Genomic DNA, 18,576 nt, shown 5'->3' on the forward strand with positions numbered 1-18,576 from the left:
TAGAAACACAACTGACTTTTATGTGTTGATCTTGTACCCTGCAACTTTAATTAATTTGTTTATAGCTCTTGTAGTCTTTTTTTGTGGATTATTAGGCATTTTGTATATATAGAATCCTGTCATCTACAAACAGATAGTTTTACTTCTTTTTACCTTTAGGAGGCATCATCAATTTAGATGCATTTTACTTCTTTTTCTCGATTAATAGCTCTGGCTAGAACTTCCAGTACAATGTTGAATAGCAGTGGTGAAAGTGGGCATCTTTGTGTTGTTCCTGATCTTAGAGGGAAAGCTTTTATTCTTTCATTATGGAGTATGATATTGACTGTGGGTTTTTCATAATGCTCCTTATCATGTTAAGGAAGTTCCCGTCTATCCTAGTTTGTGAGTGTTTTTGTCATGAGAGGGTATAGAATTTTGTCAAATGCTCCTTCTGCATGTATTGAGATGATCATGTAGTTTTTTTCTTCATTCTGTTATTGTGGTGTGTATTACATAGATTTATTTTCATTTGTTGAACCACCTTTGCGTTCCTGAATTAAATCCCACTTGATCATGGTATATAATTTTTTTAATGTACTGTTGGATTTGGTTTGCTGGTGTTTTGTTAAGGAATTTTGTGTGTTTATTCATAAGAGATATTGGTCTGTAGTTTTCTTATGATGTCTTTGTCTGGCTTTGGTATTTGGTTAACGCTAAGGTCGTAAAATGTGTTAGAAAGTTTTCCCTCTGATTTTTTGGAAGAGTTTGAGAAGGAATGGTGTTAATTATTCTTTCTTTTATTTCCATTTTTTTATTGAGTTCATAATAGTTTACATCATTGTGAAATTTCAGTTGTACATATTTCTTGTATTTCACCACTTAAGTGCTTCCCTTCACCCCCTGAGCCCACCCTCTATCCTCCTTCCCCTGGTAACCACTGAACTATTTCCTTTGTCCATGTGTTTGTTTATATTCCACATATGAGAGAAATCATCTGGTGTTTGTCTTTCTCAGTCTGGCTTATTTTGCTTAGCATAATACCCTCCAGATCCATCCATGTTGTTGTAAATGGGATGATTTTGTCTTTTTGTATGGCTGAGTAGTATTCCATTATATATATATGTATATACCACATCTTTTTTATCCAATCATTAGATGATGGGCACTTGGATTGTCTCCCTGTCTTGGCTAATGTGAATAGTGCTACAATGAACATAGGGGTACATATGTTATAATTATTCTTTAAATATTTGATAGAATTCACCACTGAAGCCATATGGTCCTGATTTTTCTTTATTGGGAGATTTTTATTATCTGATTCATTTTCTTTACTTGATATAGGTCTGTTAAGATTCCCTACTTCTTCTTGAGTCATTTTGGTAATTTGTATGTTTCTAGGAATTTGCCCATTTCATTTAGATTTTCTAATTTGTTGGTATAAAATTGTTCATGGTAATTTCTTATAATTCTTTTGATTTCTGTAAGGTCAGTAGTAATGACTCTGCTTTCATCCTCTTATTTTAGTTTTGCATCTTCTCTCTCTCCTTTTTTTAGTGAGTCTAGCTAAAGATTTGTCATTTTTATTGATTTTTTCCCCAAAGAACCAACTTTTGGTTTCATTGATTGTATTGCTTTTCTCTATTTTGTTTATCTCTGCTATAATCTTTATTATTTCCTTCCCTCTGCTGGTTTTGGGTTTAATTTGCTCTTTTTCTATTTCCTTAAGGTGTGAAGTTGGGTTGTTGACTTGAGGTCTTTTTCTTTTTTTTTTCAAAGATTGGTACCTGATCTAACAACTGTTGCCAATCTTTTTTTGTTTTTATTTGCTTTTCCCCCCCAAATCCCACCAGTACATAGTTGTATATTTTAGTTGTGGGTCCTTCTAGTTGTGGCTTGTGGGACACTGCCTCATTGTAGCCTGATGAGTGGTGCCATGCCTGTGCCCAGTATCCGAACCAGTGAAACCCTGGGCTGCCGAAGTGGAGCGCGCGAACTTAACCACTTGGCCGTGGGGCTGACCCCTGAGATCTTTTTCTTTTTAATGTAGATATTTACAGCTATAAATTTCCCTGAGAGCACTGCTTTTGCTGTATCCCATGAGTTTTGGTGTGTTGTGTTTTTATTTGCATTTATCTAAAGCTATTTTCTAGTTTTCCTACTGATTCTTTCCTTGATCTATTGGTTGCTTAAGAGTGTGTTATTTGATTTCTGTGTATTTGAGAGTTTTCCACTTTTCCTTCTGGTATTGATTTTTAGCTTCATTTCCTTGTGGTCAGATATGATACTTTGTATAACTTAAGGATTTTTACATTTGAGAATTGTTTTTTGGCCTAGCATATGGTCTATTCTGGGGAATGTTTCACATGCTGTTGAGAAGATTATATATTCTGCCATTGTTGGGTGGAGCGTTTTGTATATGTCTGTTAGGTCTAGTCGGTTTATAGTGTTGTTCAAGTCATCTATTTCCATACTGACCTTCTGTCTACATGTTCTATCCATTATTGAAAGTGGGCTGTTGAAGTTTCCAAGTAGTATTGTAGACTGTCTGTTTCTCCCTTCTGTTCTGTCATTGTTTGCTTCATATATTTTGAGACTCTGTTTTTTGGTGTGTATATGTTTATAATTGTTATATCTTCTTGATGAATTGATTCTTTTATCACTATAAAATGTCTTTCTTTGTCTCTTGCAGTAGTTTTTGCTGTAAAATCCATTTGTCTGATATTAGTATAGCCAGGTTGGCTCCCCTTTGGTTACTATTTGCATGGAATATCTTTTTCCATACTTGTACTTTCAACCTGTCTGTATCTTTGTGTCTAAAGTGAGTCTCCTATAGGCAGCACACAGTTGTAGCATGTTTTTTCAAAAAGTTCAGTCTGCCAGTATCTGTCTTTTAATTGGTGAGTTTAAGCCACTTACATTTAAAGTAGTTACTGCTAAGGAAGGACTTATTTCTGCCATTCTGCTCTTTGTTTTCTATGTGTTATGTCTTTTTTGTTCCTCAGTTCTTCCAATACTGCCTTCTTTGTGTTTGATTGATTTTTTTCTAGTATACCATTTTGATTCCCTCTTCATTTCTTTTTGTGTATATTTTTAGTTATTTTCTTAGTGGTTACCATGGCGATTACAGTTAACATCCTGAACTTATAAAAGCCTGTTGAATTCATACCAATTTAGCTTAAATAGCATACATTAACTTTACTCCTATCTAATTTCATCCACTCCTTTATGTTTTATGGTCACAAATTGTATCTTTATGCATTGTCTGCACATTAACATAGATTCATAATTATTTTTTATGGATTTGTCTTTTTAAATGATTTAAAAAAATAAAAATAGGAGTTACATACCAAAAATACAATAATACTAGATTTTACATTTTCCTGTGTAGTTACCTTTACCAGTGATCTTCCTTTCTTTGTATTGCTTTGAGTTACTGTCTAGTATTGTTTTATTTCAACCTGAGAGACTCCCTTTAGTATTTCTTATAGAGAAGATCTACTAGTAAGGAAGTCCCTTAGCTTTTATGTATCTGGCAATGTCATAATTTCTTCTTCATTTTTGAAGGATCATTTTGCCAAATACAGAATTCTGGGTTGACATTTTTCTTTAAATTCTTTAAATATAACTTCCTACTGCTGTTTGGTCTCCATAGTTTCTGATGATAAATAGACTATTAGTCTTTTTGAGAATGGCTTGTAAGTGATGAATCATTTCCTTCTTGTTGCTTTCAAGATTCTCTCTGTCTTTGTCTTTCAGCAGTTTGATGACAGCGTGGATTTCTTTGAGTTTGTCCTGCTTGGAATTTTTTGAGATTCTTGGATGTGTATATTCATGTCTGTCATCAAATTTGGGAAGTTTTTGGACAATATTTCCTCAAGTTTTTTTTCTGCCTCTTTTTCCTTCTCTTCTCCTCTGGGACTCCCATAATGAATATGTTGATATGTTTAATGGTGTCCAGTAAGTCTCTCAGGCCCTGCTCATTTTTCTTTGTTTTCATTCTGCTCCTCAGACTGGGCGGTTAAGATTGCACTGCCTTCAGATTTGATGATCTTTCTTTTGCCTGCTCATATCTGCTGTTGAATGCCTCTTGTGAAGTTTTTATTTTGTCTATTGTACTTTTCAGCTCCATAATTTCTGTTTTGATCTTTTTAATAATTTCTGTCTCTTTGTTGATATAGCTTACTTGCTAATATATCGTTTTCCTAATTTCCTTTAGTTCTTTGTCCATGGTTTTCTTCAGCTCTTTGAGCATATTTAAGACAGTAAGCTTAAAGTGTTTGTCTAGTAAGTTCAATGTCTGGGCTTCCTTAGGATGGTTTCTGTCAATTTCTTTTCTTTTCCTTTGAATGAGTCATATTTTTCTATTTCTTTGTGTGCTTTGTAATTTCTTGTTGAGGTCTAGACATTTTGAATATGTTAATGTAATTCTGGAAATCATATTCTCCCCTATACACCATGAATTACTGTTGTTGCTTGATGAAGGCTGCAGGTGTTCATTTGTTTAGTGACTTTCGAATTGCTTTTGCAAAGAGTACATTCCTTGTCACGTGTGGTCACTGAAGTCTATGTTCTGTTATCTCTGTGGTCAACCAGTGACCTGATAGAGATTTCCTTAAATGCTTGGGTCCAACAAGAGAACAAAAATTTAAAAGAGAATTCTATCACTTTCACTTCCTTCAGCAATGCCAGGGAATATGCTTTAACCCATGAGGGTTGAACCAATGAATAGCTTCTGTGCCAGCCCCTCAGTGAACTACCAGGCAGATCAAAACACAAAACCTTGGTGTTTGGAGGAGAAGGACCCTATTGTCCACCCTGATGCCAGAGCTGCTTCAGGAATTCAGGCCATCATGCTCATGGTTACTTTCAGTGGGGCTTGAGGATTGTAGCTGTTACGTGTAATGATGAAATTCACCAAAATTTACCAGTCTCTTTCTTCATCAAGCATTCCACTCCCCTGGATGCTACAAGTGTTCAACTAGACTTCGGAGTTCTGAAATAGTTGATTCTAATGGTTCTTACTAGTTCAGTAGTTGGTTAGGTGGAGGGACTGATTCTAGAGCTTCCTGCTCTGCCGTCTTCTGTGACATCACTCCCCTCCATGTTCATTCTTAAAAGTGTTCCAGTTTGGACAGTAAGTTTTATGGTCACCCGTTGGTGATTAAATGACAGGAGCATGAGAAATAGATGAAAACAAGTTCTTAAAGAAAATATAAACCATGAGGATCATCAAGAAATACTTGCTGGCAGCTCAGAGTATAAGCTGTCAGGTGAATGCTATAGGGTTTTCCTAGTTTAGTTCAATACAGTTCCTGCCCTCTAGGAAGTTTTTATACTAGTCTAGTGTTAGTACAGTGAATGCCTTTGTTGGAAGGGTTGACACATCACACTGATTTTTATCCTGGGTTTAGATATGGGCATTGTAATTGTAAACTGTGAAATGAGAGGTGGAGTCTGTAGAACAGCCTTGTTCTATCTCTTGTTGCTGACTTGGGTGCCATATTACCTGTCTTTTCTACTTGCTCCTCCTTCTCAAATATGTGGGTGGGTCATGAACAATTGCTTCATGGCCGTGTGAAGTCTGTAGGCCTTATGTTGTGTAGACCTGCTATAGACAATGATCTTTAATGGGGCAGAAAAGTTGCTGCATTGGCTTCTCTCCCATTTCAAAAAGCTGAGTACATGCTGTTACTGCACATTTCCAGTCTATGCCAGCTTGAGGAGCAAGATCCTAGGACTGAAAATCAAACTGGAGGCTCTACAGGGTGATAAATAGCACTGCATTTTGACTATTGAGTCTGATTTTATTTATAATTGTAAGGAGGTGCTGTTTTGAACATGTGTTAATGTGTATTTACTCATTCTGGAAATTCATTAGACTTCAACTGTTTTTAGAGTCCCACTTAAGATTATTCTTATTAAAGTTTTTTGCAACTACTCAGAAGAGAATAATAGAGTACATTTAGGGAAAAAACACATTCAATGAGAGATCTTGGGTTGACTGGCTGGCTTACTGTCTTTCCGCCTGTCCCACAGATACTCAGAATGCTACAGGTGATAGCAAATTTTATCTTTTAAAAATGTAAGTGAATAAAAGTGCAGAAGTGGAAATGACTTGTTTACCTTTGTTCTTTGTCTGTGTTAAATGTGAATAAGCTAGTTTTGGTGAAATTAAGTAAAATAATTTCCTCATTCTATAAGTAGCCACATTTTATGGTTGAATTTTAAACTCTGGTAAAAGAGGGTTGTGATGGAATTCCTATCAAAATATAAGCTATATCATATGAAAGAACTGCATATAGTATCTTGCTATTATAAAAACTTTCTTTAAAAATATATTATAATTAAAATATCTAAATTATAATCATCTAATAAGAAACAAATGGTTTTAATCTTTTCTATAGTTCTTCATTGATGTTAATGCTCTGTACTTTAGTATTGATGCTTGAGTTTAATATTTTCTCTAGCATTAAAATTGCTAACATCATAGCCTTAGTAATGTACATTTGAATATTTAATTATGTTGCTATGAACAGCTTCTCTAATGCTACATTTTCTATGAATATGATGGGCCTTCTGTTAGAGCTGGCATTTAAGCAATCTTGCTTTCTATTTTCCTGTTATATATACAATGTGAAGTATTCCCACCTGAGATTTCCCCAAAGTTTCACTTGGGAAACAGAACATGATTTGAAAGATGTTTTCTGTTGTATATTGCTCAAATCAAGCTTTACTTTGAATCAAGCCAAATGATGAAAACATAGTCCAGCCTTCTTTCCAGCAGAATGCAATTACCTCTAAAGCCTATAGTAAAAAGACCAACTAATTGAGAACACTTGCCTTTGTTTTCAGTTAGCAAAGATTCTAAGAATGCCCATTTTTTAAATTAAAAAAGGTGGGCTTATTTTTTAATGAACTAAGACTTGAGAGCTCTGAAAATTGAAGCATGTGTAGGTTATCCTCTTCCTCAAGGGGACATATACTACTGCTGTGCTCGTGTGAAGTAATAATGAGATACCATAAGCAAACAGTAGATGATTCATGTCAGATGGTTCTCCAATAACGTTAGGGGGGAGAAAAAGCAGCTGATGTATGGGATATTGAAGGCAGATTAAGTTGTTAATGTATATTAGTATATTCTTAATTTCCTTTTAATTGAAAAAGACATATTGACTTTAATTAGAACCATTTCACAGGAACTGTCAATTAGCACATGTCAAACTAGTTAATTCAGAACAGAATTCTTTTAATTAGGGTCTGCTTTCCTTTAACTATGGGGCCAATGAAATCAGCCTTTCCTTATCTAGATTTTAAATGTCTCTAAGACATATAATACAAATGTAGACTCTTATCTATTATTAGAAGCCCATATGGATAACATTAAAATGATGATGCTGGCATTGTTCATGCCGCTCAAATCAGAGTCCCTTTATGACTGTTAGAAAAAAAATGGCTTTGAACAAAGACTATTTTAAATACCAGATTTATCCTACTTTAAAGAGACTACAAAATTTATGACATGCATGTTCACATTTAAAGTATTATTTAATATGTCTGCTCAAATAAATGGGCCTATTGAAACGTTTTGTGTGTTCTATCAGCCGAGGACACATAAAACATTGTCAAGCCATACAGCAACATTTTTCCCTTAAATGAACTGTAATCAAAGAGGGAAAACAGACTGAATGATTTTTTTGTGACATAAAAATTGCATTGTTAACTTTCATTGCATCCAAAGATTTAATACCAATAGTTGATACAGTGACTAAACCACTAGTAGTGAGCTAATGTGATCTTAGTAATCAGACAGTGTAAAGTCTGAAACTTGGCTCTTGCTTAATTTAATGATATGGAATTATAGCATTTTAGTTACAGTTGGCATGAGGATGGGCACATATAGTGAGCTTGGTGGGGTAGGGCTGTATGGTGTTTACCTGCAAAATAAGGATGCTCAAAATTAAAAGAAGATTTTAAGAGATATGTAGAGGGAGAATTGATGTGAAATTTAGCTTCCTTTATCATGTGAAGTTTAGCCACTATTTTACTGAGTTATAGCAAGCAGGGACTACAGAAATTAATAAAAAGAATATTTAATAAGCTAACTCTGGATTCTAAGGAGAATTATCTAGTAAGGTATTTTATGCATCCTCATACTTGTTCTTCTTGTTTAGGCATCCTTAATGATAACAGTAGTGTTCCTTTCTAAAGTGTGCTCTACTGTTACTTTATCAGTGGCCTCATTTGTGCCTGTTGCATTAAATGAAGAATTGAATAATCTTCTAATTTTGGTTAACATATGCAAAACAAAAAGGGCAACAAACAAACAGATGAGAAAAATGCAACCAAAAAAACCGCTTTATTTTTCTTCCAGAGTTGACCTTTCTCTTCTGAACTGTTTCTAGAGGTGCCTTAGCTCTCTACTCTGTGTTTGAGACACAGACTACATTCAGCATGTCCATATTTTCTTTAGATCTGTAGCTTTTAACTTTTTTGGTGTCATATAGTGATCTGAGTCTGTGATGAAAGGTATTAATCCTCTTCCCAGAAAATTCCATATAGGCATACATGCACTAGAGTGTTCGGGATGTCTTAACTTAAAAAATAATTTGGCACAGCCCGCTGAAGGATGAAACCTCAGTTTGATATGAGTGACTACTTGGAGTGTTGCAGGCACTATGCTTGTTCTGGGAATGTAACAATGAGTAGGATGAGCAACCTTAGCATCTGAGTCACTGTGACAAATTGTTAACACGTTTTCAGAAATTACTATATGATTCTTTTTTTTAAAACATTTTTTACTCTCTGAACTGGTTAAAATTTGATCTATATTTACAAATCTTATACAAGCTATAAATGTGATGATTGACAATTTTACACAAAAATTGCCTGAAAAATATAATTATTGAAACATTAGAGGAGATTAATTTTATAAGTACAGCTCAATAGATTTTGCTAATCCTTTCCATCTTATTTATAACTCTCTTTTGGTCAATAATCTCTAATTTTGATCCATCTTTTGGTTCTGTTTATTCATTTAAATTATATGATTTATAATTATAAAAAAGACATAGGGCATACTGATATAATTTTTATAAATTAGTCTCATTTAAACTCAAAATAAACTGTGAAAATGATCTGGGGGGGTGCTAATTAATTTCTTGAATATCAATGAATGGGTTATCCATGCTGTAATGGGGTTTAAATTTGAACAGTGGCTGAGCTGGGTCTGCCATCCAGAATATCAACACACCTAAAGTCTGTTATTGTACCAGATAGTGTTAATTCCTTTGTATGTTAAAAGGGGTAGTTTTGTTTTTATTTTGTATATTTGTGTGTTTGGTATTTAAGAGTAGATTAAGCATTGTTAAATATGTATACACTTAAGCATACTTATACACTTAGAGTGTGTGTTTAGTCCTACTTTGCTCCTTGATTGTAACAGTTTAAATTGGCCTGTCTGTTTTAGCTTATGAAAACTTGACCCTGGTGCATTTGCCAGCAACAAAAATTTTTTACCTTTGGAAATTTACAGGACATGTGGGCCTTAACTTGGTTTAATCATCTTAATAGTATAGATGGTGCAGGTTTTATATATAGGTAAAAATAGACAGAAATTATTTAGATCAGATCTTTGTGAATCAAAACCATAGCCATTTAACTCTGACTTGGTTAGCAGCATTTTAAGAGATTATTTAAATTGTTAGGAGCTATGATTTCAAATAATTTTATCCAAATAGGAAAATTTTAGAAATCACTGGAATGCTTTATTTAAAGGGAAGTAACTTTCAGATTAAATTTTTAATTGTTGGATTTTAAGAGTTAAAATGGAAACTTCTTAATTATTTTATCAGCTCCTAGATCCTTATAGTATTGATTTTACTAGGGACTAAATGCATTACCTTGTGTGTGAGATTTGTTTACTCTGTATGTATGTAATTACCTCTCCCCCACATTTTCTATCTAATGATCAACATTGTTTTAACATATTATTTACATATTATAATTTAATCAGTTTAATTTTTTATATCTTGAGTGAGAGTGTGTTCGTGTATCTTTTGGAAAGTGACAGGGAGATATTCATTTATTTGTTTCTATTTTTATTTTCATCAGCCAGTCTCAGGTTAGTTTGGTTCAATACCCCAAGTGTTTATTAAACACCTATTATTTCCAGAAACAGTTAATATTAGGTATTATCTCATTGAACATTAGTTAACATATTTATTTGCCTTTCTCTTGACTGTGTGGAATCCGTTAAAAACTATTAATGACCAGTAAATTAGCAACTGCATTTTTCAAAATTATTTATTTTGTGCTTTACAGTTGAAATATTTTCAAGACTATTATCTTATGCAATATGAACAATTCCATCATTCTAGTTATTAATTTTCTTCACTAATACCATTAGGGGTTCTGCATATGGAGAAGCTGGATTCAAATTCCACTGTGTCTATTTGCTAGCTTTGTGAAATTAGATAAGTTCCCTAACCTCTCTGAGCTTCAGTTCCCTTTGAAAAATGGGGATAATAATACCTACCTTATAGAGTTGTAAGGATTAAATGAAATATGTAGAGGGCTTAGCATCATGTGTATCACACACACAATAAATATTGATTCCTATCCCTTTTTCAAACAGTTTTGTTGTCCTAAGTGTCCCTACTGAGAAGTGCAGCCATTTGTTAAATAAACTCACGTTTAGATGAAAATACAAATTGTTAAGATGAACGGTCTACTAATTTGACTGTTGTTAGACATTAACAGGGGAACTGTACTACTGTCCTTGGTGCTTCAGGAGAAGCCAGCTGATGACAATCGTCCACTTATGACCAGCAATCCTTTCTTCACTATACATGTGAAATCTTTTATGACTGTCGCTCAATGAAATGGCTTCTAACCAAAATCCTTTATTTATAATAGTTCACTGTAGAATATTCAATGCTTCTTGAATAGCAGTATTGGCTCCTAAAAATGTGAAAAAGACATATAAAAATAACCTATAGTTATACCAACCAAAGGTAATCACTGTAAATATTTTGGTGCAATTTGTATATATGTTGTAAGAATTTTATTAGGTCATTATATTTTATTCATAATTGTAATTTAAATGGCTGCATAATATTCATTTTAAAAACTAATCTCTTTGGAGGTTTGCATTTTTTCCCTTCTGCTCCAATAAGTAATGTTGGAATGCACATCTTTATATATAAAAACTTTATTTGCATTTATGTTTATTTGCTTAGGATGGTTCTTAGGAGTAGGATTACTGGTCAAATAAAATGAACACCAACATTTGATATATTACGCCAAATTGCTTTCTAGAAAAGTGCCAATTTATACTCCCACTAGCCCCAAATGTGACTATTCTGAGAAAAGAGTGAATTGTTTCTTTGAATATACAATTTGGCTAGTTGTTAAGTCAGTTGATTAGTGTATAGTTTTTTGCTAATTGATTCTTGTCTAATTGATTCAGTTTGGCACTAATTTAGAAAGTGGCCAAATAACATTCTAGTGACCCATGTGATCTTGCCTGGGATTTTTGAAAAGCTAGCTTTTCATTTAAAAGTAATCTTTAAATTAGTATTAACTGGTGTGCCAACTTGACATTGTCCTATCTTGGTTTTTCTATGTATTATGAGGTCTCTTTGAGGCTAATTTCTATAGCAGTTTTTAGAGGAAAATGAGATTCTTCTAATGTGCAATTAAAGTATTTGCATTATTGGCAGTATACATTATAGGGAAATTTAAGGGTAAAAATCAGCTCATTTTATTTTGTAGTAAAATCAGAAATAGGAAAAATATGCTAAAAGGATAATATCTAATGAGGGAAATGTTCCATGCAGATGTCTGTTTTTCTATTAATTCCTGAAATGACTATATGCTTTTATTTATATGAGTAATTTCACATATACACATGTTACTAGGAATATATCCACTTACAAAAAAGATAAGCACAATGTAAATTTAGAATTTTAATAAATTCTGTTCTAAAGGTGGTTTAAATCTTTAGATAATGTAAGATTTGAGATTTCAACACAGATGTAATATCTGTGTATGCTACTTCTGAGAGTTATTTAGATATTTTTCTTGTTTAGCTGCATTTAGTACAGCTTCTGACATAGGGAAATGAGAACTGGGTCCTGTATGGTGGGTCTTCTATGAGGCACAGAGAAATGCAGTTTTACTTAGTTGTTTTTGAAGCCTCCATCTAGGCACACTGGCAACCAATTTTATTTTTATTATAGTATGTAGATAACAAGGTCATATTCTCTCAAGCTAACATGAAGGGCATGCGAAAGGAAAAGAGAAAACATAATTTTTGTTTTTGCTGTTGTCTTTAGGGATTTTCATATTTTCTTTGTACATGGGGTACCTTTTCATGTTCATTGTACTACACTGATAGCAATGTCACATTTCTTTAAGTTAACACCAAGTTAGTGAACATGAAAAGCGGAATATTTTGCTGCTATTACTATTGTTCTAGATTTCTCTCCCGTAAATACTTACTTTTTATGGTTATGAGTTATTTCAATATAGAATCGCTTTAGGGAGATGTATTTTGTTTTAAGCCAGATAGGCTGCTAATCTGAATTTGGACCTTTCCCTGGGGCTGGCTACATGGCCGAATGGTTAAGTTCGCCTCTGTTTTGGCACTCCAGGATTTTGCTGGTTCGTATCCTGGGCACGGACCTAGCACAATTCATTGGGCCATGCTGAGGTGGCGTCCTACACATCAGAGGCAGAAGGACCTACAACTAGAATATATAACTATGTACTGGGGGGCTTTGGGGAGAAGAAGAAAAAAAAATTGGCAACGGATGTTAGCTCAGGTGCCAATCTTTAAAATAAATAAAACAAACAAACCAACACACAAATAAATAAATAAATTTGAACCTATCCCTTCACCATTGGTAAATATGTTGTGGTACTAATACAGACAAATACAAACAGTTGTTACATTCTGCACTTGTCACATTTTCTATTGAATATATGTCAGTGAAGATACAGCTTTGGTGAGGGGTGAGGAGAGACATATATACAAAAATGATCACCCTTTTGCATTGGTATCGGCATCCTTCTTTCTTGGAACTAAGAAAAGCAAATAGTAAGTCACGCTGCTAGCTATCTGTATTTTACAGTAACCCTATCAGACTAGATAGTACTCTAGACTTGAATGTACAATGACAGAGACAGGGAGTGTGGGTGTGGGGAATTGGACAGATGAAACAGGCAGATACAGAGGAGATTAATGCTCTATTCTTTTGAGTTTTAATTTGTAGAATTAACTTCTCTTTCTCTTAAGTCTTGAACTTAGGGTTGTAATTGGAATTAATTTAAGTGTAGTTACAAAATAATGGAATAAATTATTTAAGACTGGGTATCTTGTCTGTTATTGAGTACATTGATTAGCTCTAAGTCAGTCATCATGTAGTCTCTAAATCTTAATGCGTGCCACTTGTAAATATGCCTGATGTTAAAAAAAAACCCCATTTCTCCTTACTTTGATTTTTCTTTGCTTTCTAGAATTTATGGGCAAATGTGAACTTCACTATGAATTTCTCCTAAAAATTTGATTTACAGTTTACTTTCTCAAGATTCATTTTGAATTACGGAGATCATATTCTACTGTAACCTCTTATGAAAGGATTTCAAAATCAGTAAGTTGACTTTCTGGGGAATTATATTTTGAGAGGTACTTGACTAAAATTAATAGATATTATGTTGGCTACTGCTAACGTACTAGAAATTATTCCTCAAAGAGTCCAGTTGAACACCAAGCCCAGTGTCATTTGGTGAGGAGTGAGGAGAGGCATATATGCACAAACAATTATTTATAAGCCCGATGGGACTGCTTGCCAGTTTTCATGTATTTTAACTTGAATAAGCAGCAGAATCAGCTTAATAAAAAAAGGTAATGCCAGGCTTAGGATTTTAGCAAATATACCTTAGTGGATGTGTCATAATTTTTTTTAATGGAATGTGAGAATAGAAGTCAAAGATGTTGATTGTCTGTTGTAAAACACAGTCCCTATAGTTAATAATATGGCATGTGCAACCCATTTATGATAGAGGAAGCAAAAGAGGCAGAAGCAAAGAGAAGGCAAAAGTGGGTAGATGAGGAGGGAGAGTGGGTGGGATGAAAAAAAGGGAGATTTTTCTCTATTCTGCTGCTCAGGCCTCAACCATCTGAGGCCTGGCCTTCTTCCTTTTGCTTCCATCCTGCAGTTATTAAAAATCTTACTCTAATTCTGGTGCTAATCCAGTTCCTCTAGCCTTTTACCCTTTCCATCCACAAGTGTTCTGTGTTCCCATGGCCAATATAACGTCACTGATCTTACTCCTCATTCCACTGTCAGTCGAGGAAAGCTTACTTGAATATTCAAATCTGCCTACTTACTTAATTCAACAGATTCACTGTCAATGATAATTTAATCTCACTTTATACCGGGCAGTATTCTGGGCTCTGGTGATATAATAGTTAATGAGGTGAAGTCTTTATCCTCATGGAACTTACGTTACAACAGATGAATAAATATGTATTTGATTTGTTATGTGGAAAAAACATCAGATTAAGGGGATAGAGAATAACAGATTATGCTACTTTAGAAAGGGTAGTCAAGGAAGTTTTCTCTGTGGAGGTGATACTTAAGCAGGAATTTGAATGAAGTGAGGGAACAAGCTGTCTGAGTTTCAGCGCAGTGTGTACCTGGCAGCGGGATGAGTCAAGTGCAAAGGCTAATATTTGGTGTGTTCAAGGATCAGCAAGAAGTACAGTGGATGGAGGGGAGAGTGTTAGGAATTGAGGTTAAGAGTTAGGCACAGGCAGATCATGAAAAGGCTGATAGGCCACAGTAAACTCCTTGGATTTTATTCTAAGTGTCATGGCAAGTCAGCACACTTAGAGTGTTGAGAACAGGGAGGCAACGTGGGCTCACTTCTCTCTAGGAATGTTTTCTCAGATGAAAGCAGAGCTGCAAGGTATCAGGAGAATTCTTAGGCACTTACTCAGCTGCATTTATCAATATAAATACCATGATAGGAATGGGAACTGGTTGTTCAGGAACAGCTTGCACTGGGTGACTCTACTGAAGGTCTGTTTTACCTTTGGAAGAGTACCATGATGGAACAGGTGACTGTTTTCCTAGAAAGATTTCATTGAATTGTTCTTTCAGAGGCCAGCAGAAGTAAAGTCAGTGGTGGCTAATTCAGTAAATATTTTTGTGGGCTTGTTATGTGTCAGATACTGTACTAGATGCTTTTGCAAATGTTAGGCTGTGCAGGGATTTGTCCCCATTTTATAGAGTAGAAAACTGAAGCTCAGAAGTCCTGTTGTGCCACAGCTGCTGTAAGTACTTGGTTAATAATCTGAATATTCACACTAAAATAGGCTCTTTGCCTGAATTACTTAGGTGATTGGAACAGTGTAATCTGGGTAATAATCATGTTTAATCAGGCAATGTGTTGTTAAATTTCTAATATATTAAAGGGGTGATTAAAAGGCTTGTCTTCTATTTTAAAACACATACTTTCTAATTATTTTCTGGAAATTAAAAGACTATGTGGTCATTTTAGAAAAATTAGAAAATACAAATTTTTTTTGGTGAGGAAAATCGGCCTTGACCTAAAATCTGTTCCAATCTTCCTCTTTTTGCTTGAGGAAGATTGTCCCTGAGCTAACATCTGTGTCAGTCTTCCACTGTTTTGTATGTGGGACACTGCCACAGCGTGGCTCAATGAGTGGTGTGTAGTTCTATGCCCAGGATCCAAACTTGCACACCCCAGGCCGCCAAAGCAGAGCATGTGAACTTAATCACTATGCTACTGGGCAGGCCTCTGAAAATACAGTTTTTTATACAGACACACACACACACACACACACACACATTGTGACAACCTCTCTGCTTCTTCCTTGTTAATGCCTCAGACCAACACTTTTCCCAGTGTAAACTAATGGATTCTGGTGGTATTATTATTGTATTTATTTAAATAGTTGCAGAATAAGTGAGTTTTACTCACTTTGTCCAGTGTTACCAATCATTTAGACTTGCTCTAAGATAATTTATTACTTGGAAATGGATTTGGGAAGCTTAGTAAATATGTTTGATAACTCAGTTTGTCTAGTAAAATTGTGACAGAGGTCATCTAAGAGCTTAGGCTGTACTTTGTTGAGTAGTAGTGATTCGAAGTCTCGTGCTATGGTGGCCTATCTGTAGAGCATATTACCAAATCCAACATTTATTTGGCATAATTCATCTGAAGAAAGCAAACAAAATAAAAAGCTCCCCCCTTTCCTTGATAACCGCTGTGCTTACAGCAGGCTGTAGAAGTACATCTCAGTCTACGGCATCACATGTTCAAGGAATATACTTTTTATTTTTTTGTAACAGTTTCTATTTTGAGCCCCTAGTCTGCCCAGGTGGCTGAAATTTTAATGTTAATTGGGGGTCGCTTACCTTTTCCTGGTGTTCTGCTAATTGTTGGGTAGGGGTGGAGGGTCTTACTAGACATCTTCATCTTTCCGCAGTGGTGACATCTGTAGAAATGTTCATTCTTCATCTTGTTTCTCAAGTTAGTTGGTCCTCACGGGTTGCTGCTGACTCATTCCTCATTCCCATCCATAAGGTTTTAGCTGGTAAAAGCAGCTCTTCCTGCAACTTTCATGCTATTGATAATATTGTAATCTTTCTGTGGTCCCCAAACTCCGCTAAGATGTGGAGAATTCCCTGAGACTGCTGCTTGCCTTAGCCTCCTGGGCTGAGTGGGGTTTAGGAAACCCTATGAGGCTAATGCCTGTTTGCCCCTCACATCATCTGTCCAGTTCTGTGGAATCTTCCTGTCTCCCTGAGTCTGTACCTAGGAAATGGGACACAGATTGCCTCTGTTCCCTTGTAAGAACAATGTCTGCATCCATTGTTCCTTTGACTTTTTTTTCCCTCTGTTCCAGGGAATTTTCATCAAGTCTGGAGGGTGAAGAAGTTGTGTTCTTCTTTGTTTTGTTTCATTTTTAAGGTGTTCTCAATCTGTTTTCCATGCCAGATGTTGCAAATCCACAGGCTGAATTTGATCCATGGAAGTGCTTTTTGCTTGGGAAGTGTTTCAAAAATTGGGAAAATTCGCATAAAAATCTGAATCTCCAGATTTCTTTTGGGGGGGTGGGTAATGATCTGGCAGCACTGGACTCATATTTCCATATGTGACAATCACCTGGAACTGCATAGCGGCTCCTTGCAGGGTTTGCTCGCTCCAGTCCCCACATTCCCTTTTGTTTTATATTATACACCTGCCTGGCTTGGGTAAGCCTAAGTTCCAAGTCCTTTCTATTATTCTCAAGGCCCAGGATTTTGAAATTTATAGGTCAGGAAAAAGACCCTTGTTTCTGTTTTCTATTGTCACTGCTTTCCCTGAGGTGAAGTGAAGCTTGAATGGAGGAAGAATCTAAGTACAATAGAGGAAAAAATTGTCTAGTATTTCAAAAATGTTAAACAACTACAGGATGTTATCAGAATTTTATCTTACTAATTTAAAAATATTTTGTCAAGTTGATTTTTTAAATTCAGCTTTATTGAGGTATAAATTACATAAAGTTTACCAATTTTACATGTATAATTCAAATTGTTTTCCAAAGTGATTGTATCATTTTATATTCCCACTAGGAATGTGCGAAAGTTGAATTGCTCCACAGTCTTGTTATCATTGAGTGTTATTAACATTTTAATTTTAGTCACTCTGATGCTTCGTCGTATCTAGTTACATCTCATTGTGGTTTTAATTTGCATTTTCCTAGTGACTAATGATGTTGAGCATCTTTTCATGTGTTTATTTTCCATTTGTATATTTTTTTGAGAAGTATCTGTTTAAATCTTTTGTCTATTTAAAAAAATTGAGTTGTTTCCTTACTTTGAGTTCTGTGAGCTCTTACGTATTATGGATACAAATACTTTATCAGATAAAACTTTGGTAAGTATTTTCTCCCATTTTCTTTTAAATTTTATTGAGGTCATAATAGTTTATAAAATTGTGAAATTTCAGTTGTACATTATTGTTTGTCTGTCACCGTATATATGTGCTCCTTTACCCATTATGCCCACCCCCAACCCCCTTTCCCTCTGATAACCACTAATCTGTTCTCTTTGTCCATGTATTTGTTTATCTTTCACATATGAGTGAAATCATACACTATTTGTCTTTCTCTGTCTGGCTTATTTTGCTTAATCTAATACTCTCAAGTTCCATCCATGTTGTTGAGAATGGGACCATTTTGTCTTTTTTTATGGCTGAGTAGTATTCCGTTGTATGTATATACATATACACCATATCTTCTTTGTCTATTCATCAGTCGATGGGCACTTGGATTGCTTCCACATTTTGGCTATTGCGAATAATGCTGCAGTGAACATAGGGGCGCATAAGTCTCTTGGAATTGTTGATTTCAAGTTCTTTGGATAAATGCCCAGCAGTGGGATGGCTGGGTTGTATGGTATTTCTAGTTTTAACTTTTTGAGAAATCTCTATACTGTTTTTCATAGTGGCTGCACCAGTTTGCATTCCCATCAGCAGTGTATGAGGGTTCCCTTTTCTCTACATCCTCTCCAACATTTG

At 34.9% G+C, this 18,576-nt stretch overlaps 1 protein-coding gene across 5 annotated transcripts in view; it reads left to right on the plus strand.

Moving 5' to 3' along the window:
• LOC124241572 (uncharacterized) overlaps nt 1–18,576 on the plus strand; it is a 130,933-nt gene that overhangs the window by 74,985 nt on the left and 37,372 nt on the right. Inside the window, exon 6 of one of the 5 annotated variants that reach the window (XR_006889254.1) lies at nt 13,501–13,628. The exons of the other annotated variants lie outside the window; for them this stretch is intronic. The gene's annotated coding sequence lies outside the window, so the exon portion shown is untranslated. Of the gene's footprint in view, nt 1–13,500; nt 13,629–18,576 lie in introns of those variants that run through there. 5 annotated transcript variants of the gene reach the window in all.

Source organism: Equus quagga, chromosome 7 (assembly GCF_021613505.1).
Source record: "Equus quagga isolate Etosha38 chromosome 7, UCLA_HA_Equagga_1.0, whole genome shotgun sequence".
In the NCBI taxonomy this organism is placed as follows: Eukaryota; Metazoa; Chordata; class Mammalia; order Perissodactyla; family Equidae; genus Equus; species Equus quagga.